At 38.8% G+C, this 24,944-nt stretch overlaps 1 long non-coding RNA gene across 6 annotated transcripts in view; it reads left to right on the plus strand.

Annotated features, from left to right (window-relative positions):
- Window positions 1-24,944, plus strand: part of LOC105081582 (uncharacterized) — a 337,276-nt gene that overhangs the window by 164,798 nt on the left and 147,534 nt on the right. For 5 of the 6 annotated variants that reach the window (XR_012507071.1, XR_012507076.1, XR_012507072.1 and 2 more), the window contains exon 3: window positions 6,006-6,129. This is a non-coding gene — a long non-coding RNA (uncharacterized LOC105081582). Of the gene's footprint in view, window positions 1-4,588; window positions 4,748-6,005; window positions 6,130-24,944 lie in introns of all 6 variants that reach the window. The other variant, XR_012507073.1, reaches the window with a different exon arrangement.

Genomic DNA, 24,944 nt, shown 5'->3' on the forward strand with positions numbered 1-24,944 from the left:
TCTCATTTAAAATAGTGAAACAGTTTGGTATCAGTGAAGAATACCGAAATAGATCATAGAATAGACTATAAAAGTTCAGAAATAGAGCTAAATAGATATGTACTTTTATTATAAAAGAAAAAAAATACAATTAGTGTGGAAGAGATGGAATATTCTGAAAAGATGAGAATAATTTGGAAAAAAAGGCAAAATTCTGCTTCTCTGTATCAAAAGATAACATGCACCTCAATGTTCATAACAGCACTATATACAATAGCCAAGACATGGAAATAACCGAAATGTCCATTGACAGATGACTGGTTAAAGAAGTTGTGGTATATTTATACAATTAAATATTACTTAGCCTTAAAAAAGAATAAAATAATGCCATTTGCAACAACATGGAGTAACCTAGAGATCGTCATTCAAAGTGAAGTAAGCCAGAAAGAGAAAGAAAAATTCCATGTGATAGCACTTATATGTGAAATCTAAAAAAAAGACACTAATAAACTTATTTACAAAACAGAAAGACTCACAAACATAGAGAACAAACTTATGGTTACCAGTGGGAGATGGGGATGGGAAGGGATAAATTGGGAGTTTGAGATTTGGAGATACTGACTACTACATACAAAATAGATAAACAGTAAACTTATTCTGTATAGCACAGAGAAAACTATATTCAATATCTTATAGTAGCCTTTAATGAAAAAGAATATGAAAACAAATATATGTATGTATAGACATGACTGGGACTTTGCGCTATACACCAGAAATTAACACACTGTAACTGACTACTTTGAAAAAAAATTGTAGATGAAACCCAAATTTTAAAGGAAAAATATCTAAAAATATTATAATTAGATAAGGACTTATTTTGAAAATATTATTAGAGCTGAGAAGAACTTTATAACCATGACACGAAGCCCAGAGGCTATATTATAAAAAAAATAAATAAAAAAAGTTTGACTACATGCAAATTAAAACTACTGAATGGGGAAAATGCTATTAAATTTTTAGAAAACAAACCACAGGAACAGATATTTCAACATTTATGGAAAAGAGTTCATTTCTTTTACAAAACACTCCAGCAAATCAATAAGAAAAACAACAACAACCTGGTAGAAAAATCACAAAGAACAGAAAGAAGTTCAGAGATAAATACAAATTGTAAGATATAAAACAATTCTGAACCTACTCATAATTATGAAGTTGCAAAATAAAGAGTTAATGAAGTGCTATTTTTCTTCTGTCATATTGGCATAGATTAAAAGTTAGATATTGACCAGTATTAGAGGGTAAAGAAAAACAAGACACCCATGCATGAAGATGTAGGTTTAAAGATGCTAATTGCTGCATTGTTTTTAATAACAAAACAAAGCAAAGTAAAAACAGATATGTAACTTAACTGTGCTTTATTAGAGAGGTGTCAGTGGAATGGAAATGGGTAAGCCTTTTTACCATAGTCCCACTGAGTCATTGATGGAACCACAATTGGCTCAAAAGCTGAGGCTCACCTTAAAAGCCAGAGGCTGTCAGCTCATCGTGTCCCTTGGAATTGGGCAAGGAGTTCTTTCTTGAAGTGGGATCTCGGTGATTCAGAAGAGTAAGCTCATATGATGCCATTTGTATATAAAGGTTATTCATACACATGCATTTGTATATACAAAGAAAATGGTTAATAATATTGTCCTGAGTAGTAGGGTTGGGAGGAGAATATTGGGTCTTTAATATCCTTTTGTGCTGTAAAAATGTTTTAGTAAGTGCATGAATTGCTTTTCTACTAGTATCAAGAGTTCTTGATGAATTTAGAAATAGTTTCCAAGCTTTACTGAGACCCTTCCTAGTTAGAGGCCACATCCGATATACTCAGAATTTCTTAGACCTTCACCTGCTCACAGGACTTCCCAAATTCTCCTGCCTAAGTTATTTCCCTGCCCTATTTCAATCATTTTCTATGCAATTATCCCATTTTATTTTTCTTTAGGTTTGTAGACCTCATTTCCAGTATGGAATTTGGGTTTCCCCCACTACCTATAAACAATGCTCCCAGACACCAGTTTAAGGTCCTGTAATTCAACTCAATTCTGACACTATCTACCGGGAAATAGCATCAGACTCCACAGGTTAAGGATTCAGTACTACAAGACTGCCTGTTCCTAATCCCTCAACCTGCCTCCTGCCCCACTGCAGAGGCCAGTTGCAAGCCCAGGTTGTAACCAGTGTTTCTAACCAGCTGGCTGCAGATTAGAGGTTCCCATGACCTCCTTCTGGGGTTCCCTTAATTTGCTGGAGTGGCTCACAAAACTCAGAGAAACATTTAACTACTTGATCACGGGTTTCTTATAAAAGGTTATGTTGTGGGCACAATGCTGCAGGCCGGTGATGCTGGTTGGTAGAAGAATTACCAGAGACTGAGGAGAGTTCAGGAAAGTTTAGTAGGTACACTCCTATAAGCAATGGCGGGCCACACAGGCAAGAGGTGCCTGTATGAGCACCAAGGGTGGGTGTGCAGAGTCTTTTATTAGGAGAGGAGTAGGGACTGCATGATCAATTTGTGCACAGGTACCTGATTGGTTGTTAAGATCAGTCAGGAACTTCTCTGAACAATAGGTTTTATGACTTTGATAAGGGCAGGATGTGAGGCCTGTCTGCCTAAGGTATTGTGAGATGGGCTATTTCTTGAGGTGGTTTAGCTTTGTTAGGGTAAACATGCATCAAGAGAAGATATTTTGTATCTTGTAGAAATGCAGGTATGTGAAGTGTTCTGCAGTAGGTAGTGGGGGTTAAGGTGTCAGTAGGCCCCAGGCACAGAGAGAGCCCAGGGGAGGGGCTTTTATGACTCTAGAGAGCACCAGCCAGCCAGCTCCACAGGTTACATACAACTCAGTAAACTCAGTAACAGCCGGATGGAAGAGATGCATAAGGCAGGGTGTGGGGAAAGGGCACGGAGCTTCCATGCCTCCTAGGAGCACACCACTCTCCCCAAATCTCCATGTGTTTATCAACTCAGAAGCTCTCCAAACTCCTCCTTTGGGTCTTTTATGGAGGCTTCATTACGTAGGCACTATTGATGAAATCGATTAAATCTTTGGCCATTGGTGGTTGAACTCAATCCTCCGCCTTTCTTCCCTCCCTGGAGGTCAGAGAGTAGGACTGAAAGTTCCAACCCTCTAACCAGGGGTTAGCTCCACTGGCACCAGCCCCCATCCTTAGGTGCTTTTAAAAAGTGGTCTTATTAACATAACAAAAGACACCTTTATCACTCTTAGCACTTAAAAATTTCAAGGATTTTGGGAGTTGTGAGCCATTAAGAAGGAAAAACAAATATATATAAGAAATATATATTTGGTCATCTGAATGACCAAATGTTATTCATAACAATTCTCATTATCTGAAATTCTTATTTGTTTGCTTCTATGTTAATTCCCTGCCTCCCTCAATACGTAATCAGCTCCAAGAGGGCAGGGTTTAACTACCTGAATTGTTTACTGCCTCAGCTTCTAATAGAGTGCCTGGTATGTAAGTAAGTGGTCAATAAATGTTTGTTGAATAATTGAATTAATTACAAGCAATATTAAAAAGAACTGGGGCTACATGTTGTCTCATTTCATTTAGAATATAAATTGAGTTTCTCCAGCTTGGAAACTTGGCTTCATTCTCTCTTCTTCCTTTAATAAAACACACCAGTAGCACCTGCTATGTAGAAGAGCCATGATATCTGTGAGAGATAACAGAGTAAATAATGTCTATCTTGTCCTCATGAAGCTTAAAATTGATAGGACAGGTCATTTTTAATCAGCCAACCATCAGTAGAGGGGCCCCTGAATCTTAAAAGACCAGGCAGGGATGAGGATGAGAGAAGTGGTTCTTGTCTCATTTGCTAGTGAGGTGCAGAGGAGTTTCTGCTCCCCAACACTGGAAAACAGGATCCTAGAATCCACCATCACATCAAGTCTCCTGGGATTTACCCCCATGTGGCAATGATTCTGATATGCTATCCCTCTTCTGCCAGTGTTTCTCACACACATGGTTTCTATGGTTCCCCTGAATCTCTGATGCCTGGGAGGGACCCCTGCCATGTATGCCAGCTGGCTTGTGGGCCCTGTGTTCTCACCTCTTTTCTGCCAACCCTGTTTTAGAGATCTGGGCCTGGTTCCCATTTTATCCAGTCTTATCTCTGAGAGCATTTTCTGAACACAGTCGTCCTCAGAACGGGAAAAGAAATATAATCAAGATACAGCAGCTTTTTAATACTCAGTGGAGTCTCTGTCTGGAAATTTCCACTATTAGAGACTCATTTCTTTGAATTAATACATTAGCTTCTTTTGGAATTCAAATGCCTCTGGTAATAAAGGGGGGCACATAAAAATATTAAAACAATAAAGAAGAAGAAAACCAAACAATTAAAACCTTAGTGTGAAAATATGAATCAGGCATTTGGATAATAGGCAATCAGAAGTGAAAGGGGCATATATATATATATATATATATATATATATATATACACACACACACACACACACACACACACACACACACACACACACACACACACACACATATATATGTACTTAAAAAAAAGTTACCCTTCCTTTTTGTTTTACAGAATGAGGACACTGAACACTGGGAAACAGCGGCTTGGCTAAGGTCACAACAAAGTTTCTTGAATCCCCACTTCTTTGGAATTTGAAGGGTAGCTCTTGTCAACTGTTAGGTGGCGATCTTCTAGGCTAGCAGTCAACAGGCTGTGACACTGAGCACGTAGGTTAGTATCATGAAGAACCATGTTTCTGAAGGCCCTTTTCAGTCGTGCAGCAGTTAAGGGCTTGGGTTCCACTTAGAGCAACATAGATTTAGCTCTTGCTTCGCTGTGTGAATTAAGCAAGTAACACCATATTTAAGTTGCAGTGTATTCACCTGTAAGAGACAGATGGTGATAGTATCTGCTTCATAAAGTTGGTGTAAAGATTAAATGAGCTAAAGTAGGAAAAGCATATAAGCAAAGTCCTTGGCTCATAGTAGGTACTTCATAAACACTGGCTGTTAAAAGTGAGTGATTAAAGATAAGGTTTACCCACTTCACGGTGTTATGAAGGGCTCACTCCCCCAATGTTTGGAAGGTTCCTCCAGCCACCTAGCTTCTCATCCACACTATTTTTCTGCATCTCAGTTTCACAGCTTCAAAATGAATAGATGATTCATTTTCCCTACCTTCCTCCCAAGAATATCTCATTTTTTAATAAAACAGTTAAACTTAGATGGGACAGTCCTTGGGCATCTTCATATCCATATTAGAGAATATGGAAGGGCTGAGGAATGTGAGAGAAGCAATAGAAATGGTAGAGTTTTGAGATACTTAAAGTTACCACCCACTTATTTCCCCTGGTTTCGATTGGCTGAAATGTAGCATGGATTGAAACCTGAACATTTGGAAGGCCACTGTGTTCCCTGGAAACTCTCCCCTGAGATTTAGAAGTTAGGGGAAGGTTCAGTGTGGTTCTGGTATGCTCCATCCAGCTCTCTAATTCATCTCAAAGATCCAAGAGGGATACAGAGTGTATGTAGCCGACTTACCCCACCAAAGGAGATGGGCTTAGACCTTACTCCAAAAGAAATCAGCTTTTTATCAAAAAAAAAAAAAAATTCCATACTCTCAGAGGTAAAGCAGCCTTAGGGCTTAGACATTCTTGTGAAAAGACTGTCATGACAATAAGTCATCTTTGTGGCTTTCCTAGTCACTTATTCCTCTCATAACAGCCTAAGTTTCTCTGAAGGACCATGATATCGCCCAGGAGTTTGAAAATGGAGATTCCTGAGCTCTACCCTACAGAGAGTTTGATTAGATAGATCTGGAGTAGGCTTTGGAATAAGAATTTTTAATAAGCACCTTAACCTGATTCTGACTCAAGGGATCATTTGAACCACACTTCGGAATATATTAAACAAAATACATGCACAATAAACCCCTGAGTCAGAAAGTTAACATAACCCACCTCTCTAATATTCTTAACTCCTTTTTGCAGGAACCACTCATTTTACTTGGAGCTGAGATATGATTTCATTGCCTGAGAAATTGAATAGAATAGAACCAGAGGATTTTGAAAGCGGCTTCTAATTTCAAAATATCATATTGGAAGGAAAAAAAAGGTAAAAATAGTTTGCTACCATTTTTGTAACAAAGAAAAAGAAATCATAATACACATACATGTGTACAAATATCTTCAAAGGGAAATATAAGATCATTAACACAGGAAGTATAGAAATTGGTTGACTATTGGGGATGGGTGGAAATAAAGCAATAATAGAATGATATTTTCTAAGTTTACCTTTCAATCTAGTTTTGACTTTTAAACCACAGTAATATTTTGCATATTCAAAAACATTTATTTATCAAACATGTAAAATCTAGAAATTGAATATAAATAGAAACACATGAATTGAACTATATATCAAACTGATAATATGAACACAAAGAAGCAAACCCAGAATTAGAGTAAATTTTGAACACTGTACTCTGAATACATTCCACCTTCAGTGGGATATCTTCTAAAGACAAAAAGAAACTATTGGTGGTGAAATAGTTTGAAACGATTTTGTGTGTATTGCAGAATTAAGCAAAAGAGAAAATATATTAGTGTTTGGAGGGCATGGAGTTCTTATGGTAGGAAAGTGGTAAAAAAAAAGGGGGGGAAAGGGGGAAAGAGAACCTGTTGTATTGAATTATAATTGGAAGTTTCAGTACAAACTGATAACTTTATCAAAATATATATTTTCTTGCTAGGTACAAAGAAAGAGCTTAGAAGCAATTATACGTTAGCAGTAATGAATGTACTTATCATCCTGATCTTGGTTTCTAACTACCATTGTCCATTCAAAGGAACCAGAGCTCCCTGGAAAACTGATTCTAAGTTGGGGGCAATGAAGTACAAGGTGGACCAGGAGCACTGAGTTGAATCAAAAAGTAAAGAAATGTTCAAACACGGATAGGAAAATGTCAAAGAACATGAATGCCAGATTAAAGGGGCTTCCACTGACCAAATTTGAGACAACTAGAATCAGTATAAATAATGTCAGGAATGGTTTACAGTAAAACTCTGTGAGTCCACAGTGGTATCCAGAACAGTGGGGGTAGATGGAGAAAAGAAAGAAGCAGATTTCTACAGAACAATAGCAACTCATAAAGGGAGAAGTAATGTACAATGATTATTTTCTAAGGTTGTCAATGACCACTGTAATAACTGATTCAAACAAAAGCTATCAAAGCGTGCTAAAACCATTGTGTAAAATGTTGGTCTTATAATCACCCAGTTTTAGAACTATTTATTAATTGCAGAGGGAACATACTACATTTACAATGGAGAAATCTGACAGTATCACCTTAACCAAATGATAGAGCCTACAATCACTGAGTTTGACAAACTGTCAACATATGCCTCCTGATGTGATGTACTATGAAGGACACATCCTGCCAAAAATGTCTAACCTTATCCTAATCATGAGGAAGCGATCAGAAAACTCCAAACTGCTGCTGAGTCTGCAAAAACAACTGGTCTGGACACTTCAAAATGTCAGTGTCTTAAAAGTTAAAAAAAAGGCTAGGCATGGTTCTAGAATACAAATTATTAAAGAGATACAATGAATAAACAATGCATAATTCTTGATTGAATCCTGGATTTATTATAAAGCTTTAAAGACATTATTGGAACAATTTGAGAAATTTGAACATAGATTTTATACTGTATAATATTAGTTATCAAGGCTAAAATTTTCTGAAGATGATAAATTCCATTGTGGATGTGTAGGAGAATGACCTTGTTCTCAGGAGATACATACTACAGAATTGTGGTGTCTACCACTTAATAATTCCCCAAAAAGAAGGAAAATAAAAGACAAAGCAAATGTGGCAAAATGTTAACAATTAGTGAATCTTGCAAAATAGTATCAGGTGCTCATTTTATTACTAGTGAAACTTTTCTGTAGGCTTGAAATTTTTCAAAATAAAAAGTTGGAGGGTGAGGGTAGGGTGCAGCTGAGTGATAGAGTGCGTGCAGCTCAGTGATAGAATGCGTGCTTAGCATGCACAAGGCCTGAGGTTCAATTCCCAGGATCTTCATTAAAAAAAATTTGGAAGTAAGGAAGGGGGCAAAAATGCAACCAGTATTGGTTGCCAGAATGGTGTGGTGTATATACTTCCACTTATCACTTACTGGGAGGGGCATGCACCTGTTAATAGCTACATTCCTTAGTTCACTTCCCTCTGCAGTCTGGCTGCCTCCCTTCCGCCTCTCTCTCCTCACCAGGATGCACTTAGGTACAATAGTGAGGAGAGAAGGAGGAGTTTGGAGAGCGTTCCTGTATTACCATCTCAGAGGGATAGTCCCGCTTCAAGCACCTCTCCAAAGGGCTAATGGCCTACAGAGCCTGATTACCATCCTGGGATAAGTTCAAATTTTTTTTTTTTTTATGATAGCAATTTGTTACACCAGTTTGCCACTTGCCTGCTGCTTCCTTGTTAATCCAATAATCTATATGAGAAAAGCAATTTGATGTACCTCCTTCCCATCTGCCACCCATCATCCAATCTATATCTTAACTATTAGTGATTTATTAATGGTGTCTGCATTAAGCACATCTCTGCTCCATTGGCGCCCTCCTTCTCAGACTCTCGCTTGGATAAACTCTCTGGTTGTGTTAGAAGGCAAACTCAGCATGGTGATTAAAAGCAATAACAGAATAATAAACTGAGCTTCAGTTCCAGGAGTTGCTCCTTTTAAACAGTTAGCATTTATGCACATCCACACACTTAAGTAGATCCATTTCAGAGCCAGTCTTAAGAAATGTGGAAAACTAGGATATTTCTCATGTTTTTCATGCTGTCCCCAACCTTGATTTTTTTAAAGCCGGTTCATTGGAACCTGCAAACAGACAGTGATAGCATTGCCTCTGTGCCCCAAGTGAAAGTTGCATTCCTCATCCCCAACCTCCTGGATGTCCATTCTCTTGAACTGAGGGCCTGTGTGAGCCTGGACCCAGAACTCTTTCCTGCAGAGACCAAAGGGGCAGGTAGTTATTGGCTAGATGTACTGAAGCAACTCTGAAGAAGGAACTCTGTTCTCGAAGGTGTGAGCCTGGTTCTCTGCACATCAGGGCATTATTTGTGATTGCTGAGCTTCATTTTTCTCAATTTACCCTGGCTTACCCAGAACAAAGTCTCTAGGATGACACTCCCAGAGGAAGGATATAATGGAGTTGGGCGGTCTGAAAATGATGGTGTATAGCAATGCCTGCTGTCTGCTGTGGGCTGAACACACCATTCACTTTGACTCTGTGCTGTTCTTTGCCTACAGAAGCTTGATGCACATGGCCCAACCTAAAACCTATGGTAAGAGAAGAAACATGGTCATAGGATGGAAATATCAGGAACCTATCACTAACACTATTTGCAGTTTCCGCATAGTGGGAATCCAGACTGCATAGTGGTTAGCTCATTGGCTGAGAAGTGAATTCTGGTTCTGCAAACTCCTATCTCTCTGTTCAATAGCAAGTTTATAAATCTGTAAAATGGGGCTGCTATCACTACTACATAAGGTGGTGGTCAAGAGTAACAATGATTAATCAGTAAATTGTTTTTATTCTCCTTTTCTCATCAGTGTGATCTGATTTTTAATTCTGCAGTGACTTTTTTAATAAACAATTTTTTTTGTGTGTCTGTTAAGTACCCCAGGAGTCCTAGTTGCATTTACTTTTTTTCCTTGGTTCTATTTGCATTAGACTGACTTGCCTCACTTATTTGGCTACTCTCTGCCTAACATTCCTGATATGTCCATTCCAGACAGTGGCCTTGAATGCTCTGCTGGGTGAATGAAATATAGCTTGTGGTGTGAGACTGAGCTGCCAATAAACGGAGGGGCACTTTGCTGACCCCATGGGTTTTAAGAAAAGGAAAATAAAAAAGGAGTCAACAGGACTTTACAGTCTACATTTAACATTTCTATTCTGCCAAAGTCAAGGGTGGCATCTTATCATCCTTTTAAGCTTACCTAGCAATGTGCTTATAATAAGGCAACAGTTCTGAACAGCTGGTATGTTCCATTTCACAAGTGACTAAATCTAATAATTCTGCATAGCAGTTGTTGGTATAAATATTTTATCCTTGCAAGTAAATGCCAATTGGCAAAGGGTATAAATTGTCTGATTTCTTTTCTCCTCATGGAACTCAGCGTGGTGCATTGTACTCAGTAAGTGCTGGATAAATGCTTGACGAACAGGTGACTGTGGTGTCAGCTTGCAGAATGATAACATATTTTACTCTGATTTATTTTCCTTTGAGTTGTTTGAAACTTTTTCCTTCATTCGAGTTGCATTGCTTTCTAAAGAAAACTTCTCCCTCCATCTTTACTTAATTAACAGCCCTTCCAGTACTTTTTTTTCTTTCTCTGTGACAGTTTCCCACTATTGTCTGTTTGCAGCTGTTACATGGTTGAGGAACTGAGTAGACATGCTAATGAGAGCCTGGTGTGTAGGAGGAGCACCTCTAAATTCTCCTGGACTGGCCATGCAGCCTATTCCTACTTACTCTTTCTAAAATAAGCCTCTAGTTGGCACTAGGGGATGGGTTATTTCCAGTTTCTTTCTGTGGAGGAAGTGCTTGCTTGGACTATCTATCTGTGTTTCTATTTAAGCACAAATAAACATGTTGCTGCTCCCACACTCCTTAGGTCTACACCACACTCCAAATTGCCTGATCCAACCGTGCTCACAAACGCATCCAGATGACTAGAAACCAGCTGTGATTTCTGTGTTTATTTCAATTAATCAGTTAATCTGGCAAATTATCTTGAGGGTTTTTGTTTGTTTGTTTGTTTGCCCACATCCAGTCTCTCCCTATGTTGGTCTTAGATGTATTCTCTAGAAAACTGGGTCATTATGTCACTGAATGCAGTTGATCTTTGTAATTGTCTTTAGAACTCTTGTGGCTGAAATTGAACAACACTGTCAAGGAATTTTGAGCACTTCATTGTTTATTTATTCTTTCCAGGAGCTTTGAGGAAATGATACTGATAGCCCCCTTTCCAAAACAGGTTACATAGGTGTCTGAATTTCCTAGCATCTAGGAGGACGATCTGTAGTACTAATCTGAGATTCTCATTCTGAGTCATGTATTTCAGCCAGTAGGCTGGAATTAAGGTAGTTAATCCCCTTTCGGTACGTTTTGCAGCTGTTAGGATTCCATGACCTTTACGCAGAGATGCAGACAATCTCACTGATCAGAGAGCAAGCTGGAGGGGATACATTGGAAGCCTGGAGAGATGGCAGGCTTTGAACAAGGCACACGGTGGTTGCCAGCTGTCCTGTTAATGAAGACAGGGTCTCAATGATAAAGATGCTTTTAGCTTTCCTTTCTGTCCTAAGACTATTTTTTTACTCATGGGGCTTCTAAGGTGGCTTTATTTTATTTTTATTTTTGAAAAGAAGAGCCTGAAGTGGTCATGCTTAGGGAAGTGGCCATCATTAAAGACTTAAAACAGCAGGTTAAGTTTTTTCATTTGGGGGACCCTTTGGAACATAGCCACTGTGTCCATTAAAATCAGGAAACCATATAGAAGAAGCTGGAGCTGCGAGATTTCTTTGACGAAGCCTTTATCCCGCTGCCCACCAAGCATAGAAGGGAACTATAGAAAAACGTAAACACCTCTGCAATTTTTCTTTCAGGGAAAGAAAAATCTTTCTCTGAGTAGGTAGGAATAAGGGGTAGACAAGGTTAGATTGTGCGTTCTTGTGCAGGGGACTTGTCTTAGTCATCTTTGTATCCTGCATCTTCACCAGCTTGTTCTCATTCCTACTTCTCCAGGACATGGATGAATAAATCTTGGACATTTTCCCAAAGTAATCTTATCTGTTTTCATATATTCATATATAATGGTCTGCATTCAATTTGAAATGAGCACCAATTTTATTTTCATGTGCCAGAAGCTGTTGACTTCCTCAGAGCCTCAAAACACAGCACCATAATTCATCCCCTGAATTCTATCCTGTGGCTCCGTTGTACCACTTATACTGCTCTAAATAAGTATTCAGGTTAAATTGCTGGTGGGCGTTTATCACTTTACTTATCATTTGTCTCAGCTTAGGGAGTTTTTTATTGAAAGAGTCAACATAAAAAATAACTCTCACAGCTGGAGAAGTTGAGAGTATGTGATGAGATAATCAGACTAATTGGCCAGGTCTGGTGATCAGTAGGTAACCCAATAATTTTGACATGGAAAACAAACAAGAGATTGAATGGAGTAGGTTGATTTTTCCAACTAAGAAGAAAACATCCCTTTAAGATGGGGAGACTGTTCTGGCTAGAGATACTAGGATATTTTAATTTCTTTGTATTACGTATTGATATTACTCACAGAAACTAGGTACAGGTGGCTGGCTGAGTAAGAATCGCTGTCTGTTTATGATTCAGGCTAATGTGGAGAAAATATAGAGGGAGAAGACTTGAGAATATGTATCAGATCAGCTTATAGTGGACATTTGTTTTTAATTCAATGAAAGTGTGAATACAGTGGCACTGCTATCACCAACAATAAAATGAAGGCAGAAATATCAACAAACCTCATCCATTCTCTTGATACCATGTCTCTTTGTGGTCCAGTGTCTCTCCAATCTGTTATCAAAACTAGAAGTCATAGCAGTGGTTTTCCCTGTGTGGTCCCACCTACCAGCAGCATCAGCATGCCCTGGGATCTTCTAAGAAGTGTAAATTCCCAGGCCCCACTTTGGACTTACTGAATCAGACATTCTGGGGCTGGGGTCTGGAAATCTGTTTTAGCAAGTTCCCTGGGTGATCCTAATGCACACTAATATTTGAGAACCACTGGTCTACAACCTTGCTACTCAGAATATGGTTTACAGACCAGCAGCCAGGGAATCACTAAGAATTTGTAAGAATAAAGGATCTTGAGCCACTTCTCACAGTCTGCATTTTTAAGCAATCCTCAGGTGATTAGGGTGGCCATTAAAATTTGTAAAGCTCTGGTCATTTTCCTTACTTTCCTCTTCTTTAATGAAGAACCAAAATGTGTATTCTGATACTTAGAATAAAGGCTTCATTTCTGACTCTGCTTTGCAACTAGGTCTAGTAATGTGTCTGAGTTTTGGCCACTGAAATGTAGGTGGAAGTCTTCCAGGAAGTCTTCTCTAAAAACAGGAAGCATGAACCATTCTTGTCCTTTCTCCATTCTTCTGCTTATAACATGGAGGTGATTCAGGTGCCAGCATCCAGCTTTGATCATGAGAAATAAGGTCCACATCAAGGATGACACAGTCTAGGGAGATGGAAGGAGCACGGTCCATGATGGCAGTGGAGCCAGTCTTAAACTGACTTCTATTGTGTATGAGAGAAGTAAACTTCCCTCTTTATAAGTATTTAGTTTTTAGGTCTCTGTTCTGTTTAGGTCTCTGAACTTTATCTTCAGTGATTTATATAACCCATAACTAGTTATCATCAAGACTTATACTGTTACTTTCATTCTGGACTGTTCTGTCTCACTTTGACTAGAAGGCACATTTTTAGTTATCCTTCAAGATGCAGCTTGAGGCTCTAATCCCCTAATCCATGGGTGACATTTTAATTGGGCATCCCATGAAACAAAAACTAAGAGCATGAAACTCAAATTTAGGTATGCTAATTTACATATTCAAAATTATATGCTTGTATTATTGTATTTATATTACACATGTACATTACAAAACCTGCACAGAATTATAAATAAAAAAATTAGAAATTTTCAAGTGTCATTTTCACTCTGATGAACTGGCTTGTGTCTCCTGGGGTAAGAGCACTGAATTTGGGAGACCAGTTACCATAATCTGCAATGTTTTCTATGATGATCTCCACCAAAGCAGAACTGATAATGCTCTCTTTTGTATCTCCATAATTTTATATTATTTGTTGACCTGTTTCTCCTTTTATTTTATGAGATCCTTTAATCAGCGACTGAATCCTATTCATTTTTGCATTACTACCAGCTATTGTTTGGCTAGTATTCACTTACTTTTACTGCATTCAATCAATGCCAATCAATATTTATTGAATGTCTGCTATATACTAAGCATTGTTCTAAGTGCTGGTGACTGGGCAGCAAATTAATCAAGGTTCCTGACCTGACTTACCTTACATTTTAGTGTGTGTGTGTGTGTGTGTGTGTGTGTGTGTGTGTGAGGGGGAGACATAGACAATGAACAAACACATAAATGTAAATGAAATTCTAGGTGTGATGAGTTCAAAGAAGAAAAATAGTGACATCATTTGGAAGTAGACCTAAGCTGAGGTCCTAAACAATTGCCTCTTTCTGTTAACCCAGTCACTTGAGACATCAAACAACTGTGTTCTGTCCATATGGTTTATTAATCCACCTTCCTATGCCAGCAAAAAGTGTGGATTCTTATCAATATGATAAACCATGTGGAGAGAAGGGTTTGTAGAATGCTGGCTTTCCCTCCCCCTGTTGTTTCACTTCTTCTACTAGAAAACTAGGGCTATTTAGTTCTACAATTGCCTACATTAATCACTATTTACTTGACACTTACCCTGTTCTATTGCTAAGAAGTCCCTCCAGCCTACCTTCTGACCCCGCTCCTCTAATGTTTGTTCTGGACCTAGCCCTGCACGTGAATCATTCTCCCTAATACCTGCATCTCTATGCCATTCAGTCTGACATCTAAAGGGCCCCCTTATGTTCTATCCATCCCTCAACCAGTTCCTTCCTCTCTGTCTTATGATTGTGGATAAACTTCCCTTTGTCTTCAATCTTTCCTTCAAAGATTTGGCCAATCTTTTGGCATTTTCTTCAGGAACACCATTTCTCTCCCAACCCTCTCCAATGAAGCCAGTTCCGTTTTTAACTCCCCTGTCTCTCATGACCAGAAAAAGTGGTCAGTATGTCCTTATTTCTCGTGGTTACTTTTAGACTACTCTCCCATGATAACATCTTCATTGAGGTTCTTCCATTTGATCATGCTACCTACCTTCTTTATTTCCTTGTTACAAAAATTGACTGATATTATGGAAACCCTTCCACCTCCAAATTCAATGTGTGAATCGTAATTATTATTTATGTACCTGTTCATATTTTTTTGACTAGCACATTTCTTGTGACTTAATACTCTGTTAAGACTTAGCCATCCATGTGGTGGGGACATTATTAATAAATACCCTGGTGCAGTTCTTCTTTAATTTCTTCACCTCTTGTTACCTCACGCAAAATGGCCCCACTCGTGATCTTGAGCTCCAGATTCCCTACTCTACAACTTTGTGTCCTTTTTTTAACCCTCTCTCATTCCCATGAGCTGCTGTTTGTCCTTACGACCTTCAGGTCCTCAACTCCACCTACTCCAAGCTCTGCTCCAGCCTCATATGCCTTCTTCTCCAGCCTATTATGTATTGTAGATCATTTCAATTATGCAGCTGCTACCATTATAGAATCTCTTATCTCCTACATTTTATGACATTTATAATTACTTTTTTCTCCTATTTTTTTCACTCACTCACTCACAGCAGATGACTTCCTCCTCAGTATGTATTTTACCATCCTCCTGCCCTTTTGTTTCCATTTCTGAGATGCTGGTCTTCTTCCCTCCTGAAACCATTGGATCTAATCCTAGGCCTCCTGACTCAAGATGGTGTCATGGTGTCATGGAGAAAGCATGGCCTTTGGCCCTTGCCCCCAAGGGACAGAATTTCAGGCCTATTGTGAATATAGATATATGTTCTGGAACAGCTTGTTTAACCTCCTGGGACTTTAGATTTTCATCTGTAATGAAAAATAGTAATCGCATCTTTCTCATAGTGTTGATATGAGAACTAAATGATGAAACATAAATGTATCTTGAATAATGCTGGAACAAAGTAGGTACAGAATAAATGTTAGTTTATCCCTTTCCCTCGGTGCTGTGTTAAGAATTCCTACCCTGCTTTCATTTTTTACATAAGTTCTCTAACTCTTTTTCCTTTGTGTATACGTGTACTTATACCTGCCCTACTCTAAACAAGCTTTTCTCAACCACTAAGTAGTAAATCCCATGGTCTTTTCTTAGTTGTAAGCTTCCTTAATCTCAAGGTTATACCTGATACTATTGATTGTACTTTTTTCCTGAAACTCACCTCCATTAGTTTCCATAAGTAAATTGCTATCCTACCTCTAACTCCTTCTTACATCTTAATTTCTCTGATTCTTTTTCTTGCTGCTCCTAACAAAACAAAACAAAACAAAATCCCCCTAAGATAAGACCCCTGCTTTCTAGCCTTTTCTTTTTACAATTTTTTCCCCAATGTTTTGATTCCCTCCCATGGCCACAGTTCTCACCTTTGAACTGATTTCTTCTACCAAATTTCCCCCAAGGTCCAATCCCAGATTTCCACCTACTCATCTCCACCTGCCTGTCCTTGAGATACTTTCATATTTATAAAGCTGAACTCTTCATTTACTCTTCTTAACAACTTTCTCTAAAATGTCCCATTATTTTCTAAAATAATCTTTTACACTTTTCTTTATCTTGCCTCACATCTAATCAGTTGCCAGCACCCATTAATTATACCATCACAAGTTTGTGTTTCTCTTCAGAAATTATTGATCCCAATACCATCACTCTACTTCAGACTTTCATTACCTCTCCTCTGTAACTTAGAAGTATATTCCTAGCCAGTCTCCCATCTTACGTCTACTTCCTCCATCTATACTAGATACACTTAGAGACATTTCCCAATTCAAAACACTTCAGTGGCTTCTGTTGCTTTCCAGCATTCCAGGTTCTTCATAAAGTTGGCCTGGCCTATCTGACACTAACTCATTTATCACTCTTTACTCCTAATGACCTGCATTTCAACTAAAGTGGAGTATTTACCCTTCTCCAAATGTACCTTACCTCTTTTTGTCTTCATTTATATGTTTACAGTGTGCCTTTGGTTTGAAATAACTTCTGGTTCTCTCTCTACAGTTTGAAATCTTACCTGCTTTCAAGACTCATTTCAAATCACTCCTCCTTCTTGAAATTATTTATACACTATACTACTCTTAATTTTGAGATTTTTTTTCCTTTGAGAAAGAAATTCAATTCTTCATATTATAGTTATTTTTATACTTATCTACTGTACACATAGTATGTTGTCTAAGAGTTAAACAGTGTTTGACTCATCTTTTTCTCCCACTTTGGCTTAACAGATTATCTTGGTAATAATATTTATACCACAACTATTTGTTGAATTGACTTAAATTGAAAGTACACATTACTTTATTACATGCAAATCAAAACTCTGATTTAAGGAAAAAAAGAGATGCTAAATTATTGATTGTTTAGGCTTTTTTAATATCAAATAATATAGAAATCCACAAAAAATTAGTCTGTAAACACAAAGATAAAGCTGACCAAGAGTGGACAATCAGGTAACAGACAGTAGCACAAGAGAAAGAGAGTAACTATTTAGGACGTGATTTCTAAAGGATTGTCATGAAGCAAAAAAGTCACCTGATTTCGTAAACTGGCTTCATTTTGTAGAGGATTCAGTTTAGCATTTGAGAGACAAATTATTTGCTTGGCCTCTTACAGTCATTTCCAGGTAAGTGACAGTTATAAAAATAGTAACCTTTAAAGTCTGTGCTACTAAACATATACACAAAGGCTAAACAGTTACATGTCATTACTGCCTAGCCCTGCATGAATTTGACAGTGTGTGTTCATGTTTGTGCCTCAGTTCATTCATTTATAAATGTCACCTCCTTAGAGAGGCCCTCCCTGACTCCGCTACCTAAAGAACAAGTTCCTATCATGTGACTGTCAGTCCCTTTACCTTCCTTTGTCCTTCGTTACACCTGTGTGACCCATCTGTCTTCCTCACTGGAATGTAACCAGCATGGGGGTAGGGGCTTTGCTGTTTTATTGTCAGCAGTCTGTCCACTCTAGTCTAGAGGAGACTGCTACATGGTGAGAGTTCAGAACAGAAATATTTTTTGAATAAATAGAAGTGCCAAAAATAATTGACTCTTCTGTGACATGTTTGTTACAACCCCCAGTTCTTTGATAGGATATTATTGGTACCCCTCAGATTTTGCTCACCTGGGCAATATAATTGTAAAGCTCTCTAATCCTTTCTAGAAATCCTCTTTCATAAATTGGCCAGCGTACTCTTTCTCTTTCTGTGATTTATCTTGCTTATTACATGAGAGAAGTTGGCCCAAATTTTCCCAGTGAGTGAAAATAGGTTTCTAATTCAGGTTTTCACTCCTTACCCTTTCCTTTTAATTCACGGTCATTCTTGTTCCTAGCTGGTCCCTGTTGACCTACCCAGAATCATTACTGGGAACCAGAAGATGGTCTGTAATTGAATTGGTATCACTGCTGTCACCATCAATTTGTGTAGGAAAAAAGGCTGAGGAAACACAAAGGCAGAAACTATAATTGAATTTGGTTACTCCAAAGGTAAAACACAGTTGCAATTTTCAGAGCATGGCAGGTCAGATGGTGAATGGGTAGGGGCTGTGTGAGATGGATTATCCCTGGGGGATATGAAAACCAAAGAAATGGACTTCAGCCAAAGTGGATAGTCAGAAGTCACTAAACCCACAGCTTTCTCAAGGTCAGTTCTTTTTCTGGGCATGTAAGTACAGTGAACGCTGGATTATGAGGTGAAGGGGGGATCAGAAGATGTGGGTTCTAGTACCAGTTTCTTTAGTGGAGGTAAAACAATAAGCAAATTATTTAATTGCCCTGGGACACAGTCATCTCACTTATAATATTGGGACAATAACATAATTCCTGCCTCTCAGGGATGCTAGGAGGACCAAATAGCATGGTATCTTTGCTTTTGAATAGTGCTTCATGCTGTTTGGAAGCTGTCTTATTATGATTACATGATCAGTGCCTTATTTCTACAGTGACTAATCATTTCCGTTAGCTTTTCATCCATTACAGAAAGCATACCACAGAGAATTGGTTTGCTCAAATTATATTTATTTAACTTTCAACCTCCCATTAATATATATTATCATGGCTAGGAATTTAGCAGCCTGCAAGCCAGGAAATATGGAAGTGATAATCTGCATAGCATGCTTACGTTTCAGCACTTCTCTTGTCACCATGAGGGATAGTGTTTACTCTGATAATATTTTATCAATGTCATCCACTTACTCTATTGCCTGGACAATTATTTTTGTGACTTACACTTTTGAGGGGACCATGTGACTAGATATTACACCTATTATGGATCAGTTTATGATCCTTCTCTCTTCAACCCAGAATTTTCCTCTACTGCTATTTTTGCTGCTTTAAACTTTACTGCATTTGATGATATTCTAGAGCTCATTTAATGTCCTACTCTAATTCTGGCCCCAGTAAGTCATTTAACAGGAAGAGTGTGAACTGCTTAAATTTTGTTTCCCTGATTCATATGTCTTCAAAAATGTGTAAAAGGTAACCGACAGGCCAAAGTTTATTTCCTTTTGTATCACCTGTTGCTCTCAGAAATATTGGCAACCAGATATAAAGTTAAAAGTCTGAAATCCCAACGAGGGTCTAGAAATTGATCATCTATTAAGGACAGGTCACCATACAACCCAGTGTGCCCAAAGGGTTCTGGTTTATACCTGCTGTCTAGGAATAATTATTAATTTTACACCCTTGTCATCCACAAAATGTCTTATTTTAAGCAATAAATAACATGACCACCCTACCAAGGGCAATCTTTCCAAAGCACCTTCCAACTCTTAGAACCATGAGTTATTAGAGCAAGAAGAATCTTTAGGGTCACCTGCCATTCTCTAACCATGTGTACTCTGAGTAAAGCTTCAAGAAGTCTGATCAATCAGATAACTTAAAAATTAGCCACATAACTTTTGATGAACCCAGTGTTTTCCCTGACATTGAGTGTTAGCTCTAAAATGCTGGCACTGATCTAGAACCTACATGGTCTCTCTCTCTCTCTCTCTGGTCCTTATTGATATTTTCTAATTACAAAATTAGTACATAATATTTAAAAATGGAAAACATTATGAACCGTGTAATAATTAGAAAGGAAAAGTGCCCCCATAACTCTATTCTCTAGATATAGCCAATATTAAATATATTTGACATATATTTATGGTTCTGAGAAGCATTTTGTTCTTGTGCTAAAGATCTAAGGAAAGATGTCTTACAGAATAGTTTTAGAAATCTTCTAAAAGGCGATTCGAGTAATACTGAGTGATCCAGAGGCTGATGATTCTTAAAATTGATTTTTATAGAAATCAGTTTTATCTAAAGGCACATGAAATAGAAATGGGGGTAGGAGAGCTTTATTTCTCCCCTTTATGCCTCCATGTCTTTGCATTGGAACCTGTCATTTGATTGTGCAAAAGTCCACTGATGAAAGGTAGTATGCTATGTTTTGGCTGATTCAACATAGTGTGAATTACCTGCTAGTTAGTTTAGATCGTGACTCTTGGACTGGAACACTAATGGTCGTCTTTGGCTCCTATGGCTATCTTTAGTTGCAGTGATTTACCTGAACTGATCAATGGTGATGGGAGGCAGATGTCCTGAGAGTCCCCATTTCTCAGGATGAACTGTCATGGTGGACAATCTATCCATTGTGCATAGAATGTGGTTTGGGTACCAAAAGCACATGTCTAAAATTAAATTCTGGACTTCATGTTATAATGAAACCAATGCCATAGAACTAATTAGCAAATATGGGTCCTAAACTTGCCTATGTAGCTTTTGCCACTAATAATGTGACAGTGAGAGAAAAGAAATAAAATGGCAAAATGGATAAATAATTCTGTCATACTTATCTCAGTTACTGCAAGAAGCCAAGAGGAACACAAAAACATTTTGAAGAATGTAAAGCGTTACTCAAATGTTAAGCTTAAAATAATTGTTTATTATACTTGCTTCAAGGTATTTAAGTGGATATTCTGGATACTTCTGTTATTAAATTCTGCCTAAGTAAAGTGAGGCCCTTTATCGCAGCCTATGCTGTTTTGGCCACATTGGGTGGGTACAGTTAAGGTGTATCTTACAGCTCTAGGATATCCCAAGCAGAGTCCTTTTAATACTGGTCCCTCCAGTTTTATGATCAGATAGACATTTGGTCTGGTATAGAAAATGTTTAATCTCTTGGATTGAATAATCAGGGAATCAAGTTATACCACTTAATTCTTTATCAAATGAGTTTTGGATTAAAAAATCATCCTAAATTGTTCCTCACATTAAATTAATCCAAAAGTAGGATTCTTGATGCTTCTGTACTCCTTCCCTCTCCTCTTACAATTTCTGAATTGCTCATTTTCTAATGCTAAGGGCTCACACTCCCCTCGGGTGCCTGACTTCTGCTTTATTTCAAGCCCACCTGTGTTCTGAGCTTTACTGTCAGGGGTCTGCTGCTAATTCTGTGCTGACACTATCTTTTGAGCTCCTCAGAGGTGTGTTATTAATGCTAACAATAAAAAATGCTTTCATGCAAAGTACATTTCTGGAACCTGGTAACGTTACGAAAACAAAAATAATAACAAGGCTGATGATATTTCTATGATTATCCAGTTCCACCTGGCTTGGGTTTGATAGCCTGTTTGATAATCCACAGCAGTAACAACCATAATAGAAGATGGAGGTGTATGAGAAAATCGTAGTGTGTAGGATTACGCCAGCTGGTCCTAGCCCAGCTCCTTCTGCTAGTCAAATCGGTGATGCAATCTTCTCCATTTCCCCCGAGTCACCTCTCTCCAGAATGACAGAGAATACGTTTGATGCTTCTTACCCTGCCCAGATCCACGACCTCCTACCCCTTTGAATAATCACTGCTGTTAAGGAACCCAGTGACCCCTTGGCATTCAGCCCCAGCCCAGTAGCCTGTTCTATCATTTTTTTTCCCCTTACTGAATTGAATTGCAAATCGAGCCATGCCTCAGTGAAAGCACTTATATTTCTGATCTGCATCCTGATTCCCCTTCTCCTCAGGGACAGCAAAAACCCTGAGGAAATGTAGTCAGCCTCAGTTAAGCCAACCCTCTGATCAGATTAGCTCCTCACTTAATAAGTCTTGAGGTAGGCAGCCCAGCTGCGCTCCATCCCATTTCACATAAGCGGAAGGCTCAATGGCTGAAGACCCTTATTCTGTAGAGTGGGGCCTATCAATGGTTTCTCCAGTTTTATCATGACAGTTGGAGTAAAAGGCATATTTGCAAGTTCCAATAGGGAGATAAACCATAAGAAGAAAGAGCTGAAAAGTGTTACCTAGGGGAGGTGAGAAAGGTATGGACTAATAAAACTTTAGAACTTATTTACTCCTTTTAAGCATTTAGCCCAAACAAAACATGATTCTTCTGATAGCGTGAGATCCCAATCCTTTCACCTCTTCAGCCCTCTGGCTTCTTTTCCTAATATGTAAAAAGTGTTGAAATGACACAAGATAACTCTGAAAGACCCTTTCTGCTCTGAACTCCCATGAGATCCTCAAGCCCTGTGTTTTTATGGACAAGATGTTTTGAGAAAAGAATGAGACCTCAACATTGTTCATTCATTTAACTACTCATGCATTTGGCAAACATTAATTCAGTACTGATCACAGGCAGGCACTCAGGTAAGTAACCACAGACCTCATGGCAAAGACTCACAATTTAGTGGAGAACAGGGCCATAAAGTATAATCTTAATCCAGTGTGATCAATACAAAGTCAAGACCATACAGGATATTATGGGTGTGCCAAAGAGAGACTGTAACATCTATTACAGAAAGAAAAATTGCCATGCCCTATTTACAAGTTAAGAAGAACCATAGGAGTCTGCACTTTTCTTATCTCTCCCTTGGCGCCCTCATTTTTCATCCTCCAGGCCTGCTGTGTGTCTTATCTCAGGGTCTGAAATATGATCATTTTGCTTAGTATAAGGATGATAATTCATAGAAATGATTTGAGGCACCTTAAAGTTTGTGTTTAACTACAGTCAGCCCTATGGGATCCCAGAACAGAGCCTGTTGAATTTGTCTTGTGTTGTCTTCCAACCCAAGCATGTTATCAAAAGTGGAGGTTGGCCCCAGACAACCTTACATATATGGTTACTTATCTTAAGGAAGAATAGGAAACCAGCAATATTTTGAAATATTAATTCATCTGTTTTTGAAAACAGCCATAAAGTGAGGCAGGAGCATTTGTTATTCAGTGCTTTGTTGCTCTGTGACTGAAGGTTGCTGTAGAGTGCTATGTTCTTCCTCAGGTTTGGACATAGGCCTTTCTCTTTCTTGGGCAGTATCACTGTGCACTAGAAAAACATACTGGATCACTAGTCAGGAGCCCTAAGGTTTGGTTTTAGCTCTACCACTAACTAGCAAAGTGACTTTGGTCAAATTATTTAAACTCAGAATCTTGCATTACATAAAGTGGTTGGATGAAATGATCCCCAAGTTTCCCTCCAGTTTTGATAGGATAGTTTCTGTTTCCCTATGAATCTCTGATAGTCTCTGATCCCAAGGATATCTGTGAATGTGTGTGCTTGAGAAAATATGCTCAAAACATAAGAAGTTAGTATGAGGATGTGTCACAGGTAAGGTCCCCTAGAAAGCAGGCTCTGAGGTGGAGATTATCAAGCAGATGGTTTATTGGAAGTGTATTGGGAGTGCTCTTGGGATGGATTCCAATGGAAGGAAAAGGAAGGAAGCAGGAATGAGCAGAGAGACAAATAGAGCTTTGATGCAGTCTCAATGAAAACACAGATGAGGTGAGACTTCAGAGACATCCTGATTTGGAAAGAGGCCTAGGCCTTGATACCCTTGTGTTGAGCAGTCATTGGATGCAGCCTGGCATGAAGCAGCCCTCTTTAGTCAAAGTAGTCCCCCAAAGGGCTGATAATCAAGGGCTTTCTACCAGCAGCACTTCCAGTAGCTGGAAGAATAAGTCCTTCATTCCTGAAAGGGGCAGTACATCACAGCATCCACCCCAGAATGTCTGTGTGCTCTCTCTTGTGAGCATCAGTAGAATACATCTGAAAATACCTAACACCATGTCCATGCTCAATAGATGCTTATTTGTCCATCCAATCCACCCACCCACCCATCCATTTTTTTGTTAACTTTTTAAATTCTTTCACAGAGGTCATAGGACTAAAGGAGAGAATCAGTTGGTGATTCCTCTTATTAGCAAGAAGAGATTCCTGTTTAAGGAAGGAGATTGGATCTATTGATATGCTTCTAATCTGAAGCTACCTCTGTTCCATGATTCTATACTAGTTAACAGTAGAAACAACTGAATACTGCTCTGTGGTTTGCACAGAGTTTTTGAAATATGTCATTTTATTAGATCCTCACAACTACCTTATGTGGCAGCTAAACTGGTAATCATAGTTTGTCGAGATGAAGAAACTGAGGGTAAATCTAGTAACTTGTCCCAAACCAGCGTGGGATGAAAGGAGACTTAGAATCCAGCTCTGCTGATTTCTGGGTTGTTTCCATGGTGCCAGAGTCAGCAGGCTATGGAGCAGCTGATAAGACCCGGGCTTGGGGCAGCCTGTCTTCTTGGAGAATCTTTCTTCAACTGAAGCTGAGTAACTGGGCAGCATTAACTTCCAGGGACAGGGAACCTATGGGCCCCTTCCCAGTGTTTCAGTCTCTACATTTCCCTACATTTCACTTCCCTGCAGCTCACTCAGCCTGTGCACAGTCCTGTGTATATACTGTCAGTGGGCCCACTAAGCTTGGTAATAGTACACACAGAGGACCAGACATTGTTCCTTGTGATCTAGTGTGGATTTATGGTGAGAAAAAGTTCTGGCAGGCAGATATAGTGTCACCATATCATAGACCAGTGCTTCTCAAACCTTAACCTGCGTCTGAATCACCTGGGGATCTTGTTAAAGTGCAGGCTCTAGTTCAGTAGGTCTGCGGTGGGACCTGAGATTCTTCATTTTAAGCATGTACCCAGGTGAGGCTGATGCTGCCTGGTTCATGGA

Source organism: Camelus bactrianus, chromosome 1 (genome assembly GCF_048773025.1).
Source record: "Camelus bactrianus isolate YW-2024 breed Bactrian camel chromosome 1, ASM4877302v1, whole genome shotgun sequence".
Taxonomy (NCBI): domain Eukaryota; kingdom Metazoa; phylum Chordata; class Mammalia; order Artiodactyla; family Camelidae; genus Camelus; species Camelus bactrianus.